The 25,515-nt window shown below is 38.1% G+C and overlaps 2 long non-coding RNA genes across 2 annotated transcripts; one reads left to right on the forward strand and one right to left on the reverse strand.

Moving 5' to 3' along the window:
- The first annotated feature begins 10,866 nt into the window (after nucleotides 1–10,866).
- LOC124211737 (uncharacterized) lies at nucleotides 10,867–13,929 on the forward strand. Its single transcript, XR_006881511.2, has 5 exons — nucleotides 10,867–11,027; nucleotides 11,292–11,453; nucleotides 11,715–11,829; nucleotides 12,398–12,480; nucleotides 12,831–13,929. It is a non-coding gene; the product is annotated as an uncharacterized lncRNA (long non-coding RNA).
- Nucleotides 13,930–21,663: 7,734 nt separating this feature from the next.
- On the reverse strand, nucleotides 21,664–24,726 carry LOC124211724 (uncharacterized). Its single transcript, XR_006881505.2, has 5 exons — nucleotides 24,566–24,726; nucleotides 24,140–24,301; nucleotides 23,764–23,878; nucleotides 23,113–23,195; nucleotides 21,664–22,762 (listed from the first exon to the last, which is right to left on the reverse strand). It is a non-coding gene; the product is annotated as an uncharacterized lncRNA (long non-coding RNA).
- Between the last annotated feature and the right edge of the window lie 789 nt (nucleotides 24,727–25,515).

The following is a 25,515-nucleotide window of genomic DNA, read 5'->3' on the forward strand; positions in this document are numbered from 1 at the left end:
CCCGCGGTGCTTTTGTAGGTTGCCCCATACCGTGAGTCCATGTTTTCCTCCTGGCACCAATTTACCACACCTGTCTAGTAGAAGCCAGGCTACGGACCGCAAAATACCTAGACGGATACATTGGTACTCAGAACAGGGACGGGCAAGTGGAACCGGAAACTCAAGCTTCAGAAATCCGGATTAGAATATACCGGGGCAATCTTTTGAAACTTGAAAATGAACCGCGCATGCGCCAAATAATTCAGTCTCATTGGTCGGCGAAATCTTCGCGCAGCGATATTCTTGACTGCGATGCAGGCGGGCCAACCTACGCAAAATGTGTACGTTTGAATTTTCAAAGAGCACAAGCATTAAAATCCGATCGTTCTTCGAAGCATCAACTTTCCGACCCAATAACAAATGCTTCCCGAATCTTTCCGAGTCACTGCCTCAATTATTTGAGATTCTAACCTCGAAAATTCGCATCAACTACATCCCCGCCAGAAACAGTTTGAAGGCTGAAAACTCGGGATGGCCAGCCTGCACGAGCAGCCGATAAAATTCGCGCATGCGCCGTTGATTTTCAAGTTTCAAGTGATTGTCCCGGTATGTACATTTATTGTCACTTAACCCATAATTAGAAACGATTCTAACCGTGCTAATTTACATTTGTAATATTATAGCGAGAGTACTCTTACAGCTAAATATCAGGAAATACTGCGGCTGTTATTATGCAACGTTCTGTTCTCGAAGTGATAAAAATCTCTGCATGGTTGAGTCTACAGGACAAGTTACAGATTCTTATGGTAGAAAGTGAACCGCATGCAGCGATGTGCCTGTGTCACGGGCTCGTGAAAAAAGGCCTTTAGAACCGTAGGATCGAATTTATGGCCCATCAAAGGACGATATCGGTTCGGTAACGGATGTTGGAACTAAGTGAATAGATCAAACCTGGATTACATATCGATATCCGTCGACTTATGGTCGATACGTGTATCAAAATTATATAGCTTATGCTGTTCTCATACATACAAGTATGGCGTCTCCGTATGAATACAAAATAGCAGTAACGCCATAATTTCGCAGTCGTCCCCATGTGACGGAATTTCATAACGAAATTCAGACGAATAACCGTTTTTCTTATCTGAACGCAATTCTCTCGGAACTTATTGTTAATGGATTCATATCACAGTTTTTGATTCAATGATAAAATTTTCGTTACAGATGTTTTTGCGCGTACTTTATAGTTGCGTTAATGCAATTCCAAAACGATCTCTGAGTAGATAGGTACTGAAAAAATTCATGCATTTCTACTCGGTAAGCTGAAAAGAGCAGCGACCCTATCGCTTGAAACACAGCATGCAGGAAAAATTATTACATTTTCCATGGACTCATTTCCTCGGACTTACGTAATTGAAACTATAATGCGTATTATTATTATAATATTTTCTCGGCATTCTTACGTAATCGTCGGATCAGGGCGATTGTGAGGTTTACCACACAAGTTGTTTTCCTTTCTATTCATATCTTCCTTTTACTTATGGGGTAACGTGGGGCATGACGGTCCCCTACATTGAGAAAAATTTCATTTGTTACAGTAACTAGAAAAATTCAGTAAAACAGGTATCGTTCAAAAAACTGTTTCAATATTGTTGGGATTACAAAAAATGAGGCACACGTAACCATTTTGAGCTATAGTCGATGCTTTTTTTGGTGATTGCAACGCAAAATCGGTTTGTTCGGTTATTGTACTTTTTTATTTAAGTAAAGCTTTAACATCAATATATTGTTGCACAAGCATTACATTTTCTCAATAGTTGCAAGAAAATATAGTCACAGTGATCGTAATGAGAAAGAATAATAACAGATACTAGACTTTCCGGTAACAGCTAGAAAACTAATTTTCATTTTCTACCTAGAACTATATTTCTCGATTGTGGTAAAAAATGAAAATAGGCAAGGACTGAGCGGTAACCGGAACTAAAAATTTCTCTCAGTATAAACCGCTCATTATTTTTTGTGGCCTTTGAGCACCGGATTCAAGCTGTTTTCGATCTATCTCAAACAAATTCATTATTATTTTACCATAATTCGAAGGAAAAATTTGTGGGGGATGACGAAACACCTCCAAAAATAATTTTTTTTATTTTTTCTAAATCACTCTCCATCCTTTAATTTTCCCTGTAATGAAAAATTCTTTGACTATTTGTCAATATGTATGACAAAAAATAAAAAAAACGTATATTCCGGAGCAAGTGGATTTCATATAAAATATCATTGGAAAAAAAAAAAAAAATTTCGTCCTAAAAGAATGTTGCGTACTTTGATTCAACAGATATTAAACAAACCTCTAATAATATCTTAACGTAAAAGACAAAAAAAAATCATTTTTTTGCCCAACGTTACCCGACTCACGAGCACAACGGTTGTTAAATTTTTATTACGTGTTCCCCAACACGTGAGGCTTCTTATACCGGGTTGACCCGAGACTTTTATTTTCATTCGTGCCTTCAGCTGTCACCGTCCCTCATGTTCTGTACAAGCTAAGAAAAAGGATCATCTGATCTAACAAAATTTAATCTCCGTCAACAAAATCTCTTTTTTATTCGTGGTATGTGCAGTATGGGCATAAATTCATATACATTGATTCTACTCGTCAGCAGAATACTACCAAGAAAAATATGAGCCAGAATCCTCCGCAGTGAATGCATGCAAATATTCCGTATCACATTAATTGCAATTTCAAAATTGATCTTTCGAAATATTTCTATTAATTACAAAGTCTTCGCCTCGGACTCGCAGAGTTGGAACCATCAAGCATCTTATCATTAATTGCTTACCGAGTATCGAACCGAGATTGATTATGTAATAACATTTTTTTCACCTTTCTAATGACACTAATCGTTTTGTATTTCATAATAACCAAATTAAAATTTCGTTGCAGCAGGTGGAATTTATTGCAAACAATACAGATAAATTTCAGCGTTCCTACTGTGTAAAAATTTTGCGTACCAGATCTGATTTGCAGATATTTTTGAACTTTATACCGTTGATTTTTGTGATATCTTACACGTTTTGCATGGTTTTAATTCTGAAGATTCATACACTCTTTAAAATGACATCGGACATTTATTATTTTGTGTCTACCCACCGCAAGATGGTGGGCTGGATATGTAATACTTGACAATTTCCATGAATGGACCGTGCAACAGTGCTATGGACGGATTTTTCTATTTGTTTTTTGATCATTTGATATGTTAGAAATTTGCAAGCGAGGCTTTTGTCGTTTCGCCACCATTGCGTGACGGAAAAAGATTTCCACCTGGCTTGTATTTGGTACAGAATAAACAGATCATTTTGTTCTTCTTGGAAGTTTTATTTTTCTCTTGTGATTTCGTTTATATTTAATAATGAAAAAAAGATGAACAGTGAAATATGGCACCATGTTTACCTAGTTTTTAATTAGTTTAGATGTAAAACATTGTTTCTTTGGTCACAATCGTCTAAAATCAAAGCATTTCGTTTTTTCTCTGGTCTGTGATGCTTCCAAACAGATGAGTAAGTATATTCAAAAAGCTTTTCATCTAGCTTTCATTTGTTGACAGAATAAATCAAATAAATTGTTATTTTTTTTGTCGCAGATGTCGGAAATTAAAAATCAAAGATATTTGAATTAACTGTCACAGTTGTAAAGTGATAAGATTATCTTACGTACTAATATAAGTGCAATTTGACATGGTTTCATAACTTTTGAGAGTGCCATTTTAACAAACTTCTATTTATACTTCAACTATTTATCATTTACACTGTTATATCACAATACATTGGTCGGCGGATTGTTCATTATTTCGGTGGTCCACGAATGGACTAGATTAAAAAATGTAATATTGTTTTTCTTGAATCGAAGGTTGACAAAATATTTCCCACATCCGAATGTTTTGTAAAGTAGGATTCAATGAGCGCATCAAAAATTGATTTTGTATCTCGTACTCAAAGTGCAACTTTTATTACCAGTTTATAAGAATATGTCAATAGGAACTTTACGCTATCCTTAAAAGAGAAGGCTCAAGTTATGCGTCTCTTGCGGTTTCTAAATTTCATAGAAAAATATTATGAGACCGAATGATATAAAAACATTTAATTTCTGGGATAAAAAGTGATTTGTGAACAATTTTTACGAAAATCGGAATAATTGCGAGGTTTGAAGTATCAAATAAATCAATACAAACGTTATTCAACTTTTTCTTGACGTTTGAAGATGTATTCATTCAAATAATATCCAGCTTCTGCTATCGCATCCATACAATTAGCTTCTTCTTGATGGTGTCACCTTAATATTATAATTTTACTAAAATATTTGGCTTCAGTTGCCAATTTTGGCAAATTATAAAATATCTCTGAGAGGTGAACGGAAAAAGTTACTCAGTCGGTAAAACAGTTTCTCATAATTGTTCATTTAAACATTTTCATTTCAGTCATTACAGAGTTTTCGCATAACATAGCCTGGTTCATATTTTACGTTAATTACTAATGGCGCCTACGCGGAGGCATAAAAAAATACGCCACGTGTTATTACTTCTCATTCAATTGACATACGGCATCTCATATGCTGTATAAGAGCCTGTTTGGCCGGCTCTCGTTTATCCGGATATCCGGTTAGTATGGACCGGATATATTGAAGCATTATTATACATAATCTTGCGTACGCTCTTTGTCGCGATATTCCTTTTATAGAATATAATTTTCATATCTGTTTTATTATACTATGCCTTGTGGGATATTAAAGATCGAGGAAAACCGCAGGGTGTGGTGGGGTATGTTTCTCTTCGAGTGACACACATATATTTATATGTATACCGGGTGAGCCGAATTAACAAATGTCAATATTATCCGGATATCGAAAAAATCCGTCAATGAATGGATTCTTCAACCGATGTTACAATAAAAATTAATGCGAAACTTTCCTGTGACTTCTAGGCCTGCCATCTTTCTAAACAGATATTTTTCAATCATGGTTTTGAATTTCTGAGAAAATTTCAATTACGGGAGAAAATTAGCGATCAATAGGGCGGTGTATGAACAAGGGAATCACAATTGATGCTTTCAGCATGATACTGATAATTCGATTCCCCATGTTGCCTCGTTTCACCTACGACTAAACCGAATAGACGAACTGTAAAACACCTGATAGAACGGTACCTCATTCATCCTATCATCCTCTTTCTTCGCACGAACAACTCTTTTCTGTATAAATTCTTGTCGTAGGCTCTGCATCAGGATCGGGTTGAACGATTAAGTGACAAAGACGGTGATTTAAGACAACACGGAGTTGAATCGCGGGAACGGTATACATAAAAAATTAATATCATAAATAATCAAAGGATTTAAATGACGAACTGTAGCTTAATCGCTGTCGCATCACACGGTTTACCGAAATACAGTCTATTGCAGGTTTAACCCCGCATAGTGCGTAATGAATGATAGACGCGTCCCACCATCTATTACAACGACGTACTCACTGATTCTTATCTTCAGCCACAAAAAATTACCCAGCCACAAAAGCCAGCGAGAGTTGGAAAACGGGAAAGAGAAAGAGATGGAGAAAGAAACCAAAAAAAAAAAAAAAATAGGATAAAGTAAACAAAACGATGTCAAGAATTTTTCCCTACGGTGAAAATTTAATATTCCATATCAAGTGTACGCTATTTTCGTTAATATTTTATTCTAATCGTTGACGCAGTATATCGCCGTATTCAACTTACAAAAAAAAAAAATGCGCAGTGCGTGTATCTTCCCTATTTTTTTGGTCTTTCTATTCGTGGGTATCGACGAAGCTCAATGATTGAAACTCGGCAGATACCGAGGGTCAAAAATAACGTCCAGCCTAATTGAAATTACAAGTGTTACGACAGCGGCCGTTTTGATTTTGTGTGAATTTTCAGTCCGTCTCAGAAGTATTGTTACAGCCCTGGGTATAGAGCCTGGGTTCGTTTCCCCAATAATACATTACTGGTCACGCACTTTGCGGGACCGTATACCGAAGTCAAGAACACCAGCTCTGGCGGAAAATATACTTTTTGTCCGATCCCTTTGAAAACTCGTCATTTCTTGCGTGTAAAGCAGGTGCCAAGTAGCGCGTTTCAGATCCATTCGGAAGCGGGCGGACAAGGACTTTCCGCCCGGTTTTAGCGGGTGTAATGGTATAAGGTCGAAGCGAATACGGCGCCTCTTCGCGTGACAAATAGGAACTATCAATTGGTGTCATGTCAATAATCGTACCAACAATAAGAACTATATTTCACAAAACGTTAAACCGTCCATTTACTGCGTTGTTTTTTCCCGTGTATATATATAGTTAAATAACTCAACGGCACTGATGTTTTGTTTCAGTACTTCGCCTTTTCAAAAGGGTTAGACAAAAAGTATCGTGTGCACCACGGGCGGTTTGAAATTTTGCCTCGCTTCGCTTGTGCGGCTAGCTTCACACTCCTCATAATCGCGTCTTTTCCACTCTTGATACACAATGCACTAATTTTCCAACACCGGCCTGGAACGGTCCACTTTCGAAACCTGTGTAGCGGGCGAAAAGTGACCCAATTTCGAAACGGTGTGGAAAAATGACGTTGGTGCATGCGCACAGCTGAAATGAAAAATCCATCTTCAATTTTGCGCGCTAACTATCAGCACCATCTTTGGCGTTCCCAAATCAAACTTTGCTGCGCTGAGGTTCCAAAATATAGCCTGTGTTACACGTATGGATGGGCTGTTATGTCTTTACCCTATTTCTCTTTTACTTGGGGAATAAGATTTTATGCCTTCAATAACGTAAATACTTTTATATTAATTTCGTATGTTTATTCTTACATCACGGCGATACCTGATTCCATAATTACAGCGTTCGTCCTGGCTCATTACTGCGCTTACATTAGTACTTTAAAGTCTTTTTAATAAGATTTGTGCCACTGCATGATCTGTTTTTGTCGGCTGCTCGGATTCGACAATTAATGGCGGACTTCGATAGCTAGACAGTGCTAAAAAATCGAAACTAGCGTTAATCTATGTATGTACGTACACAAACTTCAACTTGCAACTTGGTCTTTCATGCGGATTGCGATAATCTGTTCATTCTAAACGTCACAAATCATGTCGAAGGCTACCGACCGGAAGGATGCAAGCGGTAAAAATAGTGAATACCGCCATAAAGGCGTTTCCTCAACATCAACAGGTATGAGATCCAGGCGGGATCTCAGCCACAAAAGCGTAAGCTACAATTATTTTGACCTTATTACTGCCAGAAGGGCGTATCCCATGAAAATAAGAAGGAGAGAATACGCCCTTTTGGCCCAGTGAGGAGCTTTCGAAAATTGAAAAGATTCGATTCTACTGCTGCCAGAAGGACGTATTCCTAATTCTTTTTTCATTCTTTAATAAAACCCGGCAGAATACAGCGGGATGAAACGTTTTATATCAATTTGACCCAAAGTTGAAGTATTGAAGGTTTCTGTCAATACAAAGGAATCTTCTGCTTTTTCATCGTGTGTCGATAGCTTCGGTAATGTAGGGATCTGCTAAGTATGAGCTTCATGCGCTCGTTGGCTTTGCATTCTGTGCGCACTCGAGTTACCGGATCCCTACATTACCGAAGCGATCGACAACCTAAATTCAAGGTGTCACTATGGTTGCCTATTCCAGGCGAATCAGATCCGTGACCGCGGGTACACACGTGAAGACGTATCGGCATATTATGCATCGTATATTCAGCATAATTTTAGTGCATTCGACTTTAAACGTGCAGGTAAATTCAATGTGTAAGTGAACTTGGGTATATATAGAGCATTCCATTTCAAATCGACCAAATCTGACCAACACCATTATTGATTTTATTACATTTTTTTAACGTGATATGAGCATCTTTGGAACACGTCATTTGCATTTTTTCTTTACAACTACTGATGAGTAACAAATATTTCAACCTTCTTAAAGTTGCACCTTCAGTAAAGTTTTTGAAAAATTCTCAGAAATTTAATATTTGTTCAATTCATTTCAAGATTGAGAACAATTTTGGTTTTAGCACCTCGAAAACTTCGGACTGACGAGAACGACGTTTGAAGTTTCGAAAATATCGAGAAAATTTGTAAGCATTTTCCGATCTAAGAGAAGTACGTGAAAAAATGAAGCGCTGTAAAAAATAACAATATCTATAACTGAAATTTACTTCTCAAAAATTTTGAACGTACTTAATAATGCTCGAATCAATTCTTTAATACACTACATCGACGTAAAGTTTCGAGAAAAATCGATTGCGCGCAGTCCAAATATGCTGCGAGTAAATGATCAAGACTTACATTTTCTTCGTAATTTTCGTTGACTGAAGAACATACAAATACCCCTGGGTAAATTTATGTGACCAGTTTTCGGCGGGCAAGTGGGCCCAGGTGGGCCTGCGAGCGTAGGAGGGTTCTACTCTATCGACTCTACCTAACGAGCTCGCACCGACACTCGTAGTGGCCAAAGTAGTGATGGTATGAAAGCTTGAGATTAAGTCTGTACAAAGTGAGTACGTAAGACTCTTTCTCAACTGCGACTTAGAAATGTCGATCAGCTCAATCATCTCTGTGAGAACAAGAGTAAACGCGTCCACCGCCAACCACCACCAACTATCTCCAAGCACCTCCAACCACCGTCAAACATCTCCAACCACCTCCGACCACCTTCGTCCACCTCCTACCACGCGCTGCCACCTCCGAACACCTCCTACAACCCCCTACGACCTCCTACCAGCGCCTACCACCTTCTACCGTTTCCGAATACCTCGGACCACCTCCAACCACCACCGACCACCTTCGTCCTTCTCGTCCACCTCGTCTGCGCCCTCCTCTTCCTCCCGCCCCTCGTCATCCGCGTCGACATCGTCCTCATCCACCTCCTTCAATCACCGCCAACCACCACCAAACACCGCCTGCGTCGACTGAAGAATATGAAGACAGTTGCGCTAATGGGCTTTGGCGCGACAACCGAAAATCGTCCTGCGCTTGCGCTGCCTGAGATGTTCCAATGGTAGAGTTGAGAACTTATTGCAGAACATCAGGGAGGTACCGATTTCGACATGACGCTGGCTGCATTCACCTTCCGAGTAACGCTGTCTTCGCAATGGTGCGCTCAAGCCAGTACTCAGCCTGTGTGTACTTACCGACTTGTCAGCGATACAAGGAATTAATAATGAGCATAAATTTCTTCCAAAATTCTTAGCAAAACAGTGATTTAATTAGAGTATAGGTACCCGAGAGAAGAATGTATACGTAGATCATAAATAATAATAGATCAGACGTAATAATGATGCAGAGACCAAAATGTATATATGTAAATGCGGCCCATGTACGATATTAATATGTATGATCCATTTACGATCAATACGTAATGCATACTGTAAATATGATGATTTTCCAGGAGACAAACTAGATTACCTGCAATAATACTTTATAGTATGGAAACAGAAGACTTCTTCACTTCGAAATGGGATTCTATTCGACACGCGCTCGATGTATTCCATAACAATAATATTCACAATTGTTCCAACAACTTTTCATTTGCTCTCTCGATCTTGAATTTTCGTAGGCATAGAATCGAAAAGCTGTTTTAGCTAGTCGCAAGTGAAGTATCGACGTTGGGTAGAGAAGCAGAATTGGTTTCGAAAAGTGCTCGTATGGGGAAAAATTCAGAGTAACTGTAATACATCGCGGATGCGCTAATTTTGGTCGAGATGAAGTAGATGCTCCGTATATGAGACCGTATTTAACGCAGTGTCCTAATTTGAAGACCTGAAAAGGTAATTGTCGGGGATTTTTATTTTTTCTTAATAGGGAGAGATGGAACGAAGCTTCTTGAAACTTTGAGTGTATTTTAACACGCATTTGAAAGGTGCAGGCAAAACTTTTTATCATCCAACTGTCGCAAAACGGCAGCATTATTAGCTGACACGTTGACTGAAGGATATATCTTCAGTCAACGGCTGACCATCGAAGGGCCTAGCCGCTTGAGTCTGGAATCGGCAGGAGAGATAAAGTGTGTATTCGCTATCTGAAATGTAAGAACTAAAATCATTATACATCATATCACATCATCGTATATCATACATCATGCATAGTATTATCATACATAGTATTAGAAATTTTTTTTCTCCTGACGTCATCGATCTAAAATCAACTAGCCGAATTCCTCAGTCTGGAAACAACCGCGCAGTAGAGCGGACGTATCAGAATCGCGCTCCGCAGATTTCGAGTACCGGGTTCTCTACTTCCTGGACCCTGCGCTACGCGGTTCCTGCACTTGAGGTCCGCTTCCTGGTGGAACTCGACTTGCAGGACGCGTGTTCCGTAGTTCTGGCTGTCCAGGTCCTGGACCTGATGAATGTTGACCTTCCGTACTAATTCTCAAGTTTACAAGATTGATTATTGAAAACGTTATGTTTTGTACAATCAAACCAATATGCATGCTTCAGATAACATTTTGAATCGGAAAAAAAACCGAACGACCAGAATCAAGAAATTGCAGTTGGTGTGTAGTTGGCATAGTATAAATAGGAATACATGACAAAATCGTCGTTCAATTAGAGCTAAAATTGCTGTGTGTCATGTTTCAAATCTGTTAGCACTTGGCTGATAGTTCTGTGGTATTTATTGACGAAATTTATTGTCCTAAAATATTTGGTGGCAATTGTAATTATATTTGATCTAATATTTATGAAAACTTGTCATGTTTACAATGAATTATTTCAATTCAGTTTTCGCGCAAACCCAAATTCAGTAGCTATCAATGCGCTAATAATATTTCTACGATTTTCATAATTTTCTCATAATCTCCTTGGTCAAATCTGTGACTGAAAAAATTACATTATTCCTTACACAATATTCTTGATATGTTCTAATACTTGGATTATTTATCAGTATTCGATGTATAACCCGAGGTGGTTAGCAGTGGTCCTTGAAGGTGGTTGGAGGCGGTTGTTCGTGATCGAGGTAGACGACGAGAAGGACGAGTATTTGTGCATGGTGAGTATAAGATTTTTATGATATTTAACGGGGATTGTGATTATATTTTGTCTGAAATTTTTCAAACTTGTCATGTTTACAATAAACTGTTTCAGTTCATTTTTCGCGGAAGCCCAAATTCAGTAGCTATCAATGCGCTAGTGAAATTTCTATAATTTCTTATAATTTTCTCATAATCTTCTTGGTCAAACCTGTATATGAAAAAAATACATTGATCCTCAGACAATATTTTCCACGTGTTCTAATACTGAAATTATTTATTAGTATTCGAGGTATGACCCGAGGTGGTTGGAGGTGGTCGGAAGTGTTTAAGGGAGGTTGCGGGGGATCGAGGTGGATGAGGAGAAGGACGAAAAGGAGGAGGAGGAGATAGATGAGGAGAAAAAAGTGGACGAGGAGGACGAGGATAACGAGGATTTCTGCACTGTGAGTATAACATTTTTATAATATTTCATGGCTATTGTAATTATATTTCATCTGAAATTTTTTACACTTGTCATGTTTACAATGAATTATTTAAACTCATTTCCCGCGCAAGTCCAAATTCCGTATCTATCAATGCGCTAATAAAATTTCTACAATGTTTTATAATTTTTCCATAATTTTCGTACAATGTGTCTATGCAAAAATTACATTAATGCTTACACAATATTTTTAATGTGTTCTAATACTGAAAACATTTATCAGTGATCGAGGTATAACCCGAGGTGGTTAGCCGTGGTCGTTAGAGGTGGTTGGCAGCGGTTGGAGGTGATCGGAGGTGGACGAGGAGGAGGACGAGGAAGACGAGGATTTGTGCTCGGTGAGTAAAACATTTTTATAATATTTGATGGCAATTGTAATTATATTTTATCAAAAATATTTCAAACTAGTCATGTTTACATTAAATTATTTCAATTCATTTTTCGCGCAAGCACATATTCAGTAGCTATGAATAAGCTCATATAATTTAATATATTATTAATTACTTAATTAATATTCTTATAATATTTGATGGCAATTGTAATTATGTTGTATCTGAAATTTTTCAAACTTATCATGCTTACATTAAATTATTTCAATTCATTTTTCGCGCAAGCACATATTCAGTAGCTATGAATAAGCTCATATAATTTATTATATTATTAATTAATTAATTAATATTCTTATAATATTTAACGACAATTGTCATTATATTTTATTTAAAATTTTTCAAACTTGTCACGTTTACAACAAATTATTTCAATTCATTTCTCGCGCAAGCACATGTTCAGTAGCTTCAAATGCGCTAATAAACTTGATTATATTATTAATTAATTAATTAATTATATCAATCCTTGAACAGTGTTTTTGATGTGTTCTTATACTAAAAATATTCATTACTATTCAAGGTATAACCCGAGGTAGTTCGCGGTGGTTGCGGGTGATCGAGGTGGGCGAGGAGGAGGACGAGGATGACGAGGACTTGTACACTGTGAGTATAACATTTTTATTATATTCATTAGAGTAGGAGTAGGATCAGGAGTAGGAGTAGTGGGAGTTGAAGTAGAAGTGGTAGAAGTCGGAGTAGGAATAGGAGTAGTCGTAGTAGTAGGAGTTGGAGTAGAGTAGGAGTAGAAGTAGATGTATGCGGAGAGGGGCGGGGAGGGGATATTATCATATCAAGTTATCAGTAATAAGCAATTGCGGGTAAAATATTAGCTTACTTTTGTAAGTATTTATGAATATAGCCTCTACGAATATTCATTGTTGGTATATAAGGTCTGGCAACGTACCTACTTTCTGTAAGAGATGTTGAAGATTTTCAACACAATTATGTTTCAGTTCTGTGCCCCACCTAGTGATCCACTAGTACATATCCTCCGACGTGACATCGCTCCGCTACGTACGAAGAAGAAAAGATTTATTAGGATGCAAATTGCTCCTCTCTTCTTGCCATTGTGCTTTCAGCCATTGTTGTGCTGTGTGTTTAAAATTTAGGACAGTATATAATATAGAATAACAGGTACAGCTACGAATACAGCACTACAATAAATCTTATAGAAATGAGCTCTCATTGAGATTTACCTGTATTTATAACTCGACGCGAGAAGGCAAAAATCAATGTAATGCCATCTGTAAGGTAATTGGACTCGTATTTGCACTACGAGAACTCGTTGGGCATTTTGCGGTGATATTTGAAAAATTGTTGAACAAGAAATTAAATAACTATAAAAATGGATAAAAAATATTATTTCTAATAGTGAATTTAGCTTTAACCGTATATTGATTATGTTAATGATCTATTGTGACAAGATCGGAATTAGATAAGCTCTCTAAATACTCTTTTCTAGTCTATTAATTTATATCATGTATATGTAAATGTATATTTCTTCAGTTTGTACAATCACTGCACTAGGATTACCCTTGCCATGTTTTATGGTGCGCTTGTGTAATTTGTATATTATTAACCTTACGTTTCACTCCATTTGCGACAAGTTGTTAGTGTTTACATTTCTTGGCAATTATTTATGTACATGTATGTGTATATATATATATACGTATACTTATGCATGTGTATATAAATATATACACATATTTAAAACTAGACTTTTACAATAAACACAGAGGTCTTAGTATATTCACATACGGATTTCTGTGTATAGGTGTACTTGAACTAAAATATCCTTACCTCTAATACGGATTTCTTCGTAATTCGCATTTGTTTTTGTAACCCAATGTCCTACGTATAATGGCAAAAATCGAGATCCAACTTAACTGAGTCTCAAAGCCCAGTTGACATAAAAGCAGCTGTTTGATAGAAATTATAGTTTGTAGTTTACACAGCCCATTGCATGATATTTCATTATAAATACATATGTTTCAATGTATTTAGGAATAATTTATCAAATGTACAGAGGTCATGTGCAAATAATAAATGAATTCGACCGCAGTTTGATGTATTCATTGGAGCTTTAACAATAAATTTAAGCTTTGTTACTTCTTTTATTTTATTATGGATAATCAAAAACATTTCCGACTATTCGTGCTGTGGAAGCATGGGGATTAAACCAAATGTAGCAAAAGATTAGAAACAGTGTATGTAGAGTACGGGTATTTTTCTAATAATGCAAACACGTGCCGCTAGCTTAGTTTTGACATATCTAGAATACCACGCCTTGCGAATTAGCTTTCCAGACAGAGATGAATGATGAATTTTAAGGACTGCATTATCGTTGTTGAATACTCTATGCTTCATGGGAAAAGAAAATCTGTAACGATAAAATTGATGCACCGGATCGTCGTCGACTTTAACTTTCGAAATGTCCTACCATTTCCGAACACCTCCAACCATCCTATCTACCTATATTACTAGATTAGCTATGATATGAAAAGAGAAGTATTTTTCATTTCGAAATGGGATTTTATTCGACGCGCGCTCGATGTATTCCATAACATTAGTATTCATAATTATTCCAACAACTTTTCATTTGCTCTCTCGATCTTGAATTTTCATAGGCATAGAATCGAAACGCTGTTTTAGCTGGTCGCAAGTGAAGCATCTGCGTTGGGTGGAGGAGCAGAATTGTTTTTCGAAAAGTATTCGGATGGAAAAAAATTCAGAGTAACTGTAATACATCACGGATACGCTAATTTTGAACGAGATGAAATGGATGCTTCGTATATGAGACAGTATTTAACGCTGCGTAGTGGTTTAAAGACCTAGAAAGGTGATAGGGAGAGAAAGAACGACGCTTCTTAACACTTCGAGTGTATTTTAACACACATTTGAAAGATACGAGCGAAATTTTTCATCATCCAACTGTCGCAGAACGGCAGCGTTATTAGCCGACCCGTTCACTGAAGAATATATCTGCAGTCAACGGCTGACCATCGAAGGGACTGGTCGCTTGAGTCTGGAATCGGCAGGAGAGATAAAGTGTGTATTTCTTGTATGAAACGTGAAAACTAAAATCATTATACATCATATCATATCATCATACATCATACATCATACATCATACATCGTACATCGTACATCATACATCATACATCGTACATCATACATCATACATCATCATACGTAGTATTACAGTTCGAAACCAAAGTTTGAATTTTCGGATGTTCGGAAAGTGACGTCACCAATCTAAAATCGGCTAGCCGAGTTCCTCAGTCGGGTAACAACCGCGCAGTAGAGCGGACGGATGAGAGTCGCGCTCCGCAAATTTCGAGTACCGGGTTCTCAACCTCACGGATCCCGCGCTTCGGGCCGCTACGTATTTCGAGTACCGGGTTCTCAACCTCCCGGATCCCGCGCTTCGGGTCCGCTACGCGGTGAAGCTAGACTTCCAGGATAAGCGCTCCGTGGTTCCTGGTTCACGTTTACAATAAATTATTTCAATTCGTTTTTCGCGCAAGCCGAAATTCAGTAGCTGTCGGTCCGCTAATAAAATTTCTCGACTTCCAGGATAAGCGCTCCGTGGTTCCTGGTTCACGTTTACAATAAATTATTTCAATTCGTTTTTCGCGCAAGCCGAAATTCAGTAGCTGTCGGTCCGCTAATAAAATTTCTCGACTTCCAGGATAAGCGCTCCGTGGTTCCTGGTTCACGTTTACAATAAATTATTTCAATTCGTTTTTCGCGCAAGCCGAAATTCAGTAGCTGTCGGTCCGCTAATAAAATTTCTCGACTTCCAGGATAAGCGCTCCGTGGTTCCTGGTTCACGTTTACAATAAATTATTTCAATTCGTTTTTCGCGCAAGCCGAAATTCAGTAGCTGTCGGTCCGCTAATAAAATTTCTCGACTTCCAGGATAAGCGCTCCGTGGTTCCTGGTTCACGTTTACAATAAATTATTTCAATTCGTTTTTCGCGCAAGCCGAAATTCAGTAGCTGTCGGTCCGCTAATAAAATTTCTCGACTTCCAGGATAAGCGCTCCGTGGTTCCTGGTTCACGTTTACAATAAATTATTTCAATTCGTTTTTCGCGCAAGCCGAAATTCAGTAGCTGTCGGTCCGCTAATAAAATTTCTCGACTTCCAGGATAAGCGCTCCGTGGTTCCTGGTTCACGTTTACAATAAATTATTTCAATTCGTTTTTCGCGCAAGCCGAAATTCAGTAGCTGTCGGTCCGCTAATAAAATTTCTCGACTTCCAGGATAAGCGCTCCGTGGTTCCTGGTTCACGTTTACAATAAATTATTTCAATTCGTTTTTCGCGCAAGCCGAAATTCAGTAGCTGTCGGTCCGCTAATAAAATTTCTCGACTTCCAGGATAAGCGCTCCGTGGTTCCTGGTTCACGTTTACAATAAATTATTTCAATTCGTTTTTCGCGCAAGCCGAAATTCAGTAGCTGTCGGTCCGCTAATAAAATTTCTCGACTTCCAGGATAAGCGCTCCGTGGTTCCTGGTTCATGTTTACAATAAATTATTTCAATTCGTTTTTCGCGCAAGCCGAAATTCAGTAACTGTCAGTCCGCTAATAAAATTTCTCGACTTCCAGGATAAGCGCTCCGTGGTTCCTGGTTCATGTTTACAATAAATTATTTCAATTCGTTTTTCGCGCAAGCCGAAATTCAATAGCTGTCTGTACGCTAATAAAATTTCTATAACTTTATAATCTTCTCATAATCTTTTTGGTAAAATATGTCGATAAAAAAATTATATTAAACCTTACACATTATTTTTGATTTGTTCTCATGCTGAAAATATTTATTAGTATTCGAGGTATAACTCGAGGTGGTTGGCGGTGGTCGTTGGAGGTGGATGGGGGTGGTTGCGGGTAATCTCGGTGATTCAGGAGGAGGAGGACGAGGATTTGTGCTGGGTGAGTAAAACACTTTTATAACATTTGATGGCAATTGTAATTATATTTCATCTGAAATATTACAAACTTGTCGCGTTTACAATAAATTATTTCAATTCATCTTTCGTGCAAGCACATATTCAGTAGCTATGAATAATCTTGTACAATTTATTATATTATTAATTAATTAATTAATATTCTTATAATATTTAATGGCAATTGTAATTATATTTCATCTGAAATAATACAAACTTGTCGCGTTTACAATAAATTATTTTAATTCATCTTTCGTGCAAGCACATATTCAGTAGCTATGAATAATCTTGTACAATTTATTATATTATTAATTAATTAATTAGTATTCTTATAATATTTAATGGCAATTGTAATTATATTTCATCTGAAATAATACAAACTTGTCACGTTTACAATAAATTATTTCAATTCATCTTTCGTGCAAGCACATATTCAGTAGCTATGAATAATCTTGTACAATTCATTATATTATTAATTAATTGATTAATTACATTAATCCTTACACAATATTTTTGATGTGTTCCTATACTGAAAATATTCATTACTATTCCAGGTATTACCCGAGGTGGTCGGAGGTGGACGAGGAGGAGGACGAGCTGGACGAGGAGGAGGACCAGGTGGACGAGGAGGAGGACGAGGTGGCCGAGGAGGAGGCGGGGTGGGTCGTGGGAGAGGACCTCTCCTCTCCTCAGAGGAGGGGAGGGGGAGGGGCAGTGTAGGGGGAGAGGTGGGCGGGGAGGGGGAAGGGAAGGGAAGGGAAGGGAAGGGAAGGGGGGAAGGGGAGGGGAGGGGAGGGGAGGGTGGCGGGGCGGGGCCGGGAGGGGGAGGGGGAGGGGAGGGGGGAAGGGGGAGGGGGAGGGGCAGGGAGGGCGGGAGGGAGGGCGGGCGGGAGGGAGGGAGGGAGGGAGGGAGGGAGAGAGAGTGGCGGACGGATGTCAATGCGAGCCCGTTAGAGTTAATAGAGCAGTACGCCCCCCCCCCTCCCCCCCCTCCCCCCCTCCCTCCCTCCCTCCCTCCCTCCCTCCCTCCCTCCCTCCCTCCCTCCCTCCCGCCCGCCCTCCCTCCCGCCCTCCCTGCCCCTCCCCCCTCCCCCTTCCCCCCTCCCCTCCCCCTCCCCCTCCCGGCCCCGCCCCGCCACCCTCCCCTCCCCTCCCCTCCCCTTCCCCCCTTCCCTTCCCTTCCCTTCCCTTCCCTTCCCCCTCCCCGCCCACCTCTCCCCCTACACTGCCCCTCCCCCTCCCCTCCTCTGAGGAGAGGAGAGGTCCTCTCCCACGACCCACCCCGCCTCCTCCTCGGCCACCTCGTCCTCCTCCTCGTCCACCTGGTCCTCCTCCTCGTCCAGCTCGTCCTCCTCCTCGTCCACCTCCGACCACCTCGGGTAATACCTGGAATAGTAATGAATATTTTCAGTATAGGAACACATCAAAAATATTGTGTAAGGATTAATGTAATTAATCAATTAATTAATAATATAATGAATTGTACAAGATTATTCATAGCTACTGAATATGTGCTTGCACGAAAGATGAATTGAAATAATTTATTGTAAACGTGACAAGTTTGTATTATTTCAGATGAAATATAATTACAATTGCCATTAAATATTATAAGAATACTAATTAATTAATTAATAATATAATAAATTGTACAAGATTATTCATAGCTACTGAATATGTGCTTGCACGAAAGATGAATTAAAATAATTTATTGTAAACGCGACAAGTTTGTATTATTTCAGATGAAATATAATTACAATTGCCATTAAATATTATAAGAATATTAATTAATTAATTAATAATATAATAAATTGTACAAGATTATTCATAGCTACTGAATATGTGCTTGCACGAAAGATGAATTGAAATAATTTATTGTAAACGCGACAAGTTTGTAATATTTCAGATGAAATATAATTACAATTGCCATCAAATGTTATAAAAGTGTTTTACTCACCCAGCACAAATCCTCGTCCTCCTCCTCCTGAATCACCGAGATTACCCGCAACCACCCCCATCCACCTCCAACGACCACCGCCAACCACCTCGAGTTATACCTCGAATACTAATAAATATTTTCAGCATGAGAACAAATCAAAAATAATGTGTAAGGTTTAATATAATTTTTTTATCGACATATTTTACCAAAAAGATTATGAGAAGATTATAAAGTTATAGAAATTTTATTAGCGTACAGACAGCTATTGAATTTCGGCTTGCGCGAAAAACGAATTGAAATAATTTATTGTAAACATGAACCAGGAACCACGGAGCGCTTATCCTGGAAGTCGAGAAATTTTATTAGCGGACTGACAGTTACTGAATTTCGGCTTGCGCGAAAAACGAATTGAAATAATTTATTGTAAACATGAACCAGGAACCACGGAGCGCTTATCCTGGAAGTCGAGAAATTTTATTAGCGGACCGACAGCTACTGAATTTCGGCTTGCGCGAAAAACGAATTGAAATAATTTATTGTAAACGTGAACCAGGAACCACGGAGCGCTTATCCTGGAAGTCGAGAAATTTTATTAGCGGACCGACAGCTACTGAATTTCGGCTTGCGCGAAAAACGAATTGAAATAATTTATTGTAAACGTGAACCAGGAACCACGGAGCGCTTATCCTGGAAGTCGAGAAATTTTATTAGCGGACCGACAGCTACTGAATTTCGGCTTGCGCGAAAAACGAATTGAAATAATTTATTGTAAACGTGAACCAGGAACCACGGAGCGCTTATCCTGGAAGTCGAGAAATTTTATTAGCGGACCGACAGCTACTGAATTTCGGCTTGCGCGAAAAACGAATTGAAATAATTTATTGTAAACGTGAACCAGGAACCACGGAGCGCTTATCCTGGAAGTCGAGAAATTTTATTAGCGGACCGACAGCTACTGAATTTCGGCTTGCGCGAAAAACGAATTGAAATAATTTATTGTAAACGTGAACCAGGAACCACGGAGCGCTTATCCTGGAAGTCGAGAAATTTTATTAGCGGACCGACAGCTACTGAATTTCGGCTTGCGCGAAAAACGAATTGAAATAATTTATTGTAAACGTGAACCAGGAACCACGGAGCGCTTATCCTGGAAGTCGAGAAATTTTATTAGCGGACCGACAGCTACTGAATTTCGGCTTGCGCGAAAAACGAATTGAAATAATTTATTGTAAACGTGAACCAGGAACCACGGAGCGCTTATCCTGGAAGTCGAGAAATTTTATTAGCGGACCGACAGCTACTGAATTTCGGCTTGCGCGAAAAACGAATTGAAATAATTTATTGTAAACGTGAACCAGGAACCACGGAGCGCTTATCCTGGAAGTCGAGAAATTTTATTAGCGGACCGACAGCTACTGAATTTCGGCTTGCGCGAAAAACGAATTGAAATAATTTATTGTAAACGTGAACCAGGAACCACGGAGCGCTTATCCTGGAAGTCTAGCTTCACCGCGTAGCGGACCCGAAGCGCGGGATCCGGGAGGTTGAGAACCCGGTACTCGAAATACGTAGCGGCCCGAAGCGCGGGATCCGTGAGGTTGAGAACCCGGTACTCGAAATTTGCGGAGCGCGACTCTCATCCGTCCGCTCTACTGCGCGGTTGTTACCCGACTGAGGAACTCGGCTAGCCGATTTTAGATTGGTGACGTCACTTTCCGAACATCCGAAAATTCAAACTTTGGTTTCGAACTGTAATACTACGTATGATGATGTATGATGTATGATGTACGATGTATGATGTATGATGTACGATGTACGATGTATGATGTATGATGTATGATGTATGATGATATGATATGATGTATAATGATTTTAGTTTTCACGTTTCATACAAGAAATACACACTTTATCTCTCCTGCCGATTCCAGACTCAAGCGACCAGTCCCTTCGATGGTCAGCCGTTGACTGCAGATATATTCTTCAGTGAACGGGTCGGCTAATAACGCTGCCGTTCTGCGACAGTTGGATGATGAAAAATTTCGCTCGTATCTTTCAAATGTGTGTTAAAATACACTCGAAGTGTTAAGAAGCGTCGTTCTTTCTCTCCCTATCACCTTTCTAGGTCTTTAAACCACTACGCAGCGTTAAATACTGTCTCATATACGAAGCATCCATTTCATCTCGTTCAAAATTAGCGTATCCGTGATGTATTACAGTTACTCTGAATTTTTTTCCATCCGAATACTTTTCGAAAAACAATTCTGCTCCTCCACCCAACGCAGATGCTTCACTTGCGACCAGCTAAAACAGCGTTTCGATTCTATGCCTATGAAAATTCAAGATCGAGAGAGCAAATGAAAAGTTGTTGGAATAATTATGAATACTAATGTTATGGAATACATCGAGCGCGCGTCGAATAAAATCCCATTTCGAAATGAAAAATACTTCTCTTTTCATATCATAGCTAATCTAGTAATATAGGTAGATAGGATGGTTGGAGGTGTTCGGAAATGGTAGGACATTTCGAAAGTTAAAGTCGACGACGATCCGGTGCATCAATTTTATCGTTACAGATTTTCTTTTCCCATGAAGCATAGAGTATTCAACAACGATAATGCAGTCCTTAAAATTCATCATTCATCTCTGTCTGGAAAGCTAATTCGCAAGGCGTGGTATTCTAGATATGTCAAAACTAAGCTAGCGGCACGTGTTTGCATTATTAGAAAAATACCCGTACTCTACATACACTGTTTCTAATCTTTTGCTACATTTGGTTTAATCCCCATGCTTCCACAGCACGAATAGTCGGAAATGTTTTTGATTATCCATAATAAAATAAAAGAAGTAACAAAGCTTAAATTTATTGTTAAAGCTCCAATGAATACATCAAACTGCGGTCGAATTCATTTATTATTTGCACATGACCTCTGTACATTTGATAAATTATTCCTAAATACATTGAAACATATGTATTTATAATGAAATATCATGCAATGGGCTGTGTAAACTACAAACTATAATTTCTATCAAACAGCTGCTTTTATGTCAACTGGGCTTTGAGACTCAGTTAAGTTGGATCTCGATTTTTGCCATTATACGTAGGACATTGGGTTACAAAAACAAATGCGAATTACGAAGAAATCCGTATTAGAGGTAAGGATATTTTAGTTCAAGTACACCTATACACAGAAATCCGTATGTGAATATACTAAGACCTCTGTGTTTATTGTAAAAGTCTAGTTTTAAATATGTGTATATATTTATATACACATGCATAAGTATACGTATATATATATATACACATACATGTACATAAATAATTGCCAAGAAATGTAAACACTAACAACTTGTCGCAAATGGAGTGAAACGTAAGGTTAATAATATACAAATTACACAAGCGCACCATAAAACATGGCAAGGGTAATCCTAGTGCAGTGATTGTACAAACTGAAGAAATATACATTTACATATACATGATATAAATTAATAGACTAGAAAAGAGTATTTAGAGAGCTTATCTAATTCCGATCTTGTCACAATAGATCATTAACATAATCAATATACGGTTAAAGCTAAATTCACTATTAGAAATAATATTTTTTATCCATTTTTATAGTTATTTAATTTCTTGTTCAACAATTTTTCAAATATCACCGCAAAATGCCCAACGAGTTCTCGTAGTGCAAATACGAGTCCAATTACCTTACAGATGGCATTACATTGATTTTTGCCTTCTCGCGTCGAGTTATAAATACAGGTAAATCTCAATGAGAGCTCATTTCTATAAGATTTATTGTAGTGCTGTATTCGTAGCTGTACCTGTTATTCTATATTATATACTGTCCTAAATTTTAAACACACAGCACAACAATGGCTGAAAGCACAATGGCAAGAAGAGAGGAGCAATTTGCATCCTAATAAATCTTTTCTTCTTCGTACGTAGCGGAGCGATGTCACGTCGGAGGATATGTACTAGTGGATCACTAGGTGGGGCACAGAACTGAAACATAATTGTGTTGAAAATCTTCAACATCTCTTACAGAAAGTAGGTACGTTGCCAGACCTTATATACCAACAATGAATATTCGTAGAGGCTATATTCATAAATACTTACAAAAGTAAGCTAATATTTTACCCGCAATTGCTTATTACTGATAACTTGATATGATAATATCCCCTCCCCGCCCCTCTCCGCATACATCTACTTCTACTCCTACTCTACTCCAACTCCTACTACTACGACTACTCCTATTCCTACTCCGACTTCTACCACTTCTACTTCAACTCCCACTACTCCTACTCCTGATCCTACTCCTACTCTAATGAATATAATAAAAATGTTATACTCACAGTGTACAAGTCCTCGTCATCCTCGTCCTCCTCCTCGCCCACCTCGATCACCCGCAACCACCGCGAACTACCTCGGGTTATACCTTGAATAGTAATGAATATTTTTAGTATAAGAACACATCAAAAACACTGTTCAAGGATTGATATAATTAATTAATTAATTAATAATATAATCAAGTTTATTAGCGCATTTGAAGCTACTGAACATGTGCTTGCGCGAGAAATGAATTGAAATAATTTGTTGTAAACGTGACAAGTTTGAAAAATTTTAAATAAAATATAATGACAATTGTCGTTAAATATTATAAGAATATTAATTAATTAATTAATAATATAATAAATTATATGAGCTTATTCATAGCTACTGAATATGTGCTTGCGCGAAAAATGAATTGAAATAATTTAATGTAAGCATGATAAGTTTGAAAAATTTCAGATACAACATAATTACAATTGCCATCAAATATTATAAGAATATTAATTAAGTAATTAATAATATATTAAATTATATGAGCTTATTCATAGCTACTGAATATGTGCTTGCGCGAAAAATGAATTGAAATAATTTAATGTAAACATGACTAGTTTGAAATATTTTTGATAAAATATAATTACAATTGCCATCAAATATTATAAAAATGTTTTACTCACCGAGCACAAATCCTCGTCTTCCTCGTCCTCCTCCTCGTCCACCTCCGATCACCTCCAACCGCTGCCAACCACCTCTAACGACCACGGCTAACCACCTCGGGTTATACCTCGATCACTGATAAATGTTTTCAGTATTAGAACACATTAAAAATATTGTGTAAGCATTAATGTAATTTTTGCATAGACACATTGTACGAAAATTATGGAAAAATTATAAAACATTGTAGAAATTTTATTAGCGCATTGATAGATACGGAATTTGGACTTGCGCGGGAAATGAGTTTAAATAATTCATTGTAAACATGACAAGTGTAAAAAATTTCAGATGAAATATAATTACAATAGCCATGAAATATTATAAAAATGTTATACTCACAGTGCAGAAATCCTCGTTATCCTCGTCCTCCTCGTCCACTTTTTTCTCCTCATCTATCTCCTCCTCCTCCTTTTCGTCCTTCTCCTCATCCACCTCGATCCCCCGCAACCTCCCTTAAACACTTCCGACCACCTCCAACCACCTCGGGTCATACCTCGAATACTAATAAATAATTTCAGTATTAGAACACGTGGAAAATATTGTCTGAGGATCAATGTATTTTTTTCATATACAGGTTTGACCAAGAAGATTATGAGAAAATTATAAGAAATTATAGAAATTTCACTAGCGCATTGATAGCTACTGAATTTGGGCTTCCGCGAAAAATGAACTGAAACAGTTTATTGTAAACATGACAAGTTTGAAAAATTTCAGACAAAATATAATCACAATCCCCGTTAAATATCATAAAAATCTTATACTCACCATGCACAAATACTCGTCCTTCTCGTCGTCTACCTCGATCACGAACAACCGCCTCCAACCACCTTCAAGGACCACTGCTAACCACCTCGGGTTATACATCGAATACTGATAAATAATCCAAGTATTAGAACATATCAAGAATATTGTGTAAGGAATAATGTAATTTTTTCAGTCACAGATTTGACCAAGGAGATTATGAGAAAATTATGAAAATCGTAGAAATATTATTAGCGCATTGATAGCTACTGAATTTGGGTTTGCGCGAAAACTGAATTGAAATAATTCATTGTAAACATGACAAGTTTTCATAAATATTAGATCAAATATAATTACAATTGCCACCAAATATTTTAGGACAATAAATTTCGTCAATAAATACCACAGAACTATCAGCCAAGTGCTAACAGATTTGAAACATGACACACAGCAATTTTAGCTCTAATTGAACGACGATTTTGTCATGTATTCCTATTTATACTATGCCAACTACACACCAACTGCAATTTCTTGATTCTGGTCGTTCGGTTTTTTTTCCGATTCAAAATGTTATCTGAAGCATGCATATTGGTTTGATTGTACAAAACATAACGTTTTCAATAATCAATCTTGTAAACTTGAGAATTAGTACGGAAGGTCAACATTCATCAGGTCCAGGACCTGGACAGCCAGAACTACGGAACACGCGTCCTGCAAGTCGAGTTCCACCAGGAAGCGGACCTCAAGTGCAGGAACCGCGTAGCGCAGGGTCCAGGAAGTAGAGAACCCGGTACTCGAAATCTGCGGAGCGCGATTCTGATACGTCCGCTCTACTGCGCGGTTGTTTCCAGACTGAGGAATTCGGCTAGTTGATTTTAGATCGATGACGTCAGGAGAAAAAAAATTTCTAATACTATGTATGATAATACTATGCATGATGTATGATGTACGATGATGTGATATGATGTATAATG

The sequence above is a fragment of the Neodiprion pinetum genome, chromosome 2 (genome assembly GCF_021155775.2).
Source record: "Neodiprion pinetum isolate iyNeoPine1 chromosome 2, iyNeoPine1.2, whole genome shotgun sequence".
NCBI classification, from domain to species: Eukaryota; Metazoa; Arthropoda; class Insecta; order Hymenoptera; family Diprionidae; genus Neodiprion; species Neodiprion pinetum.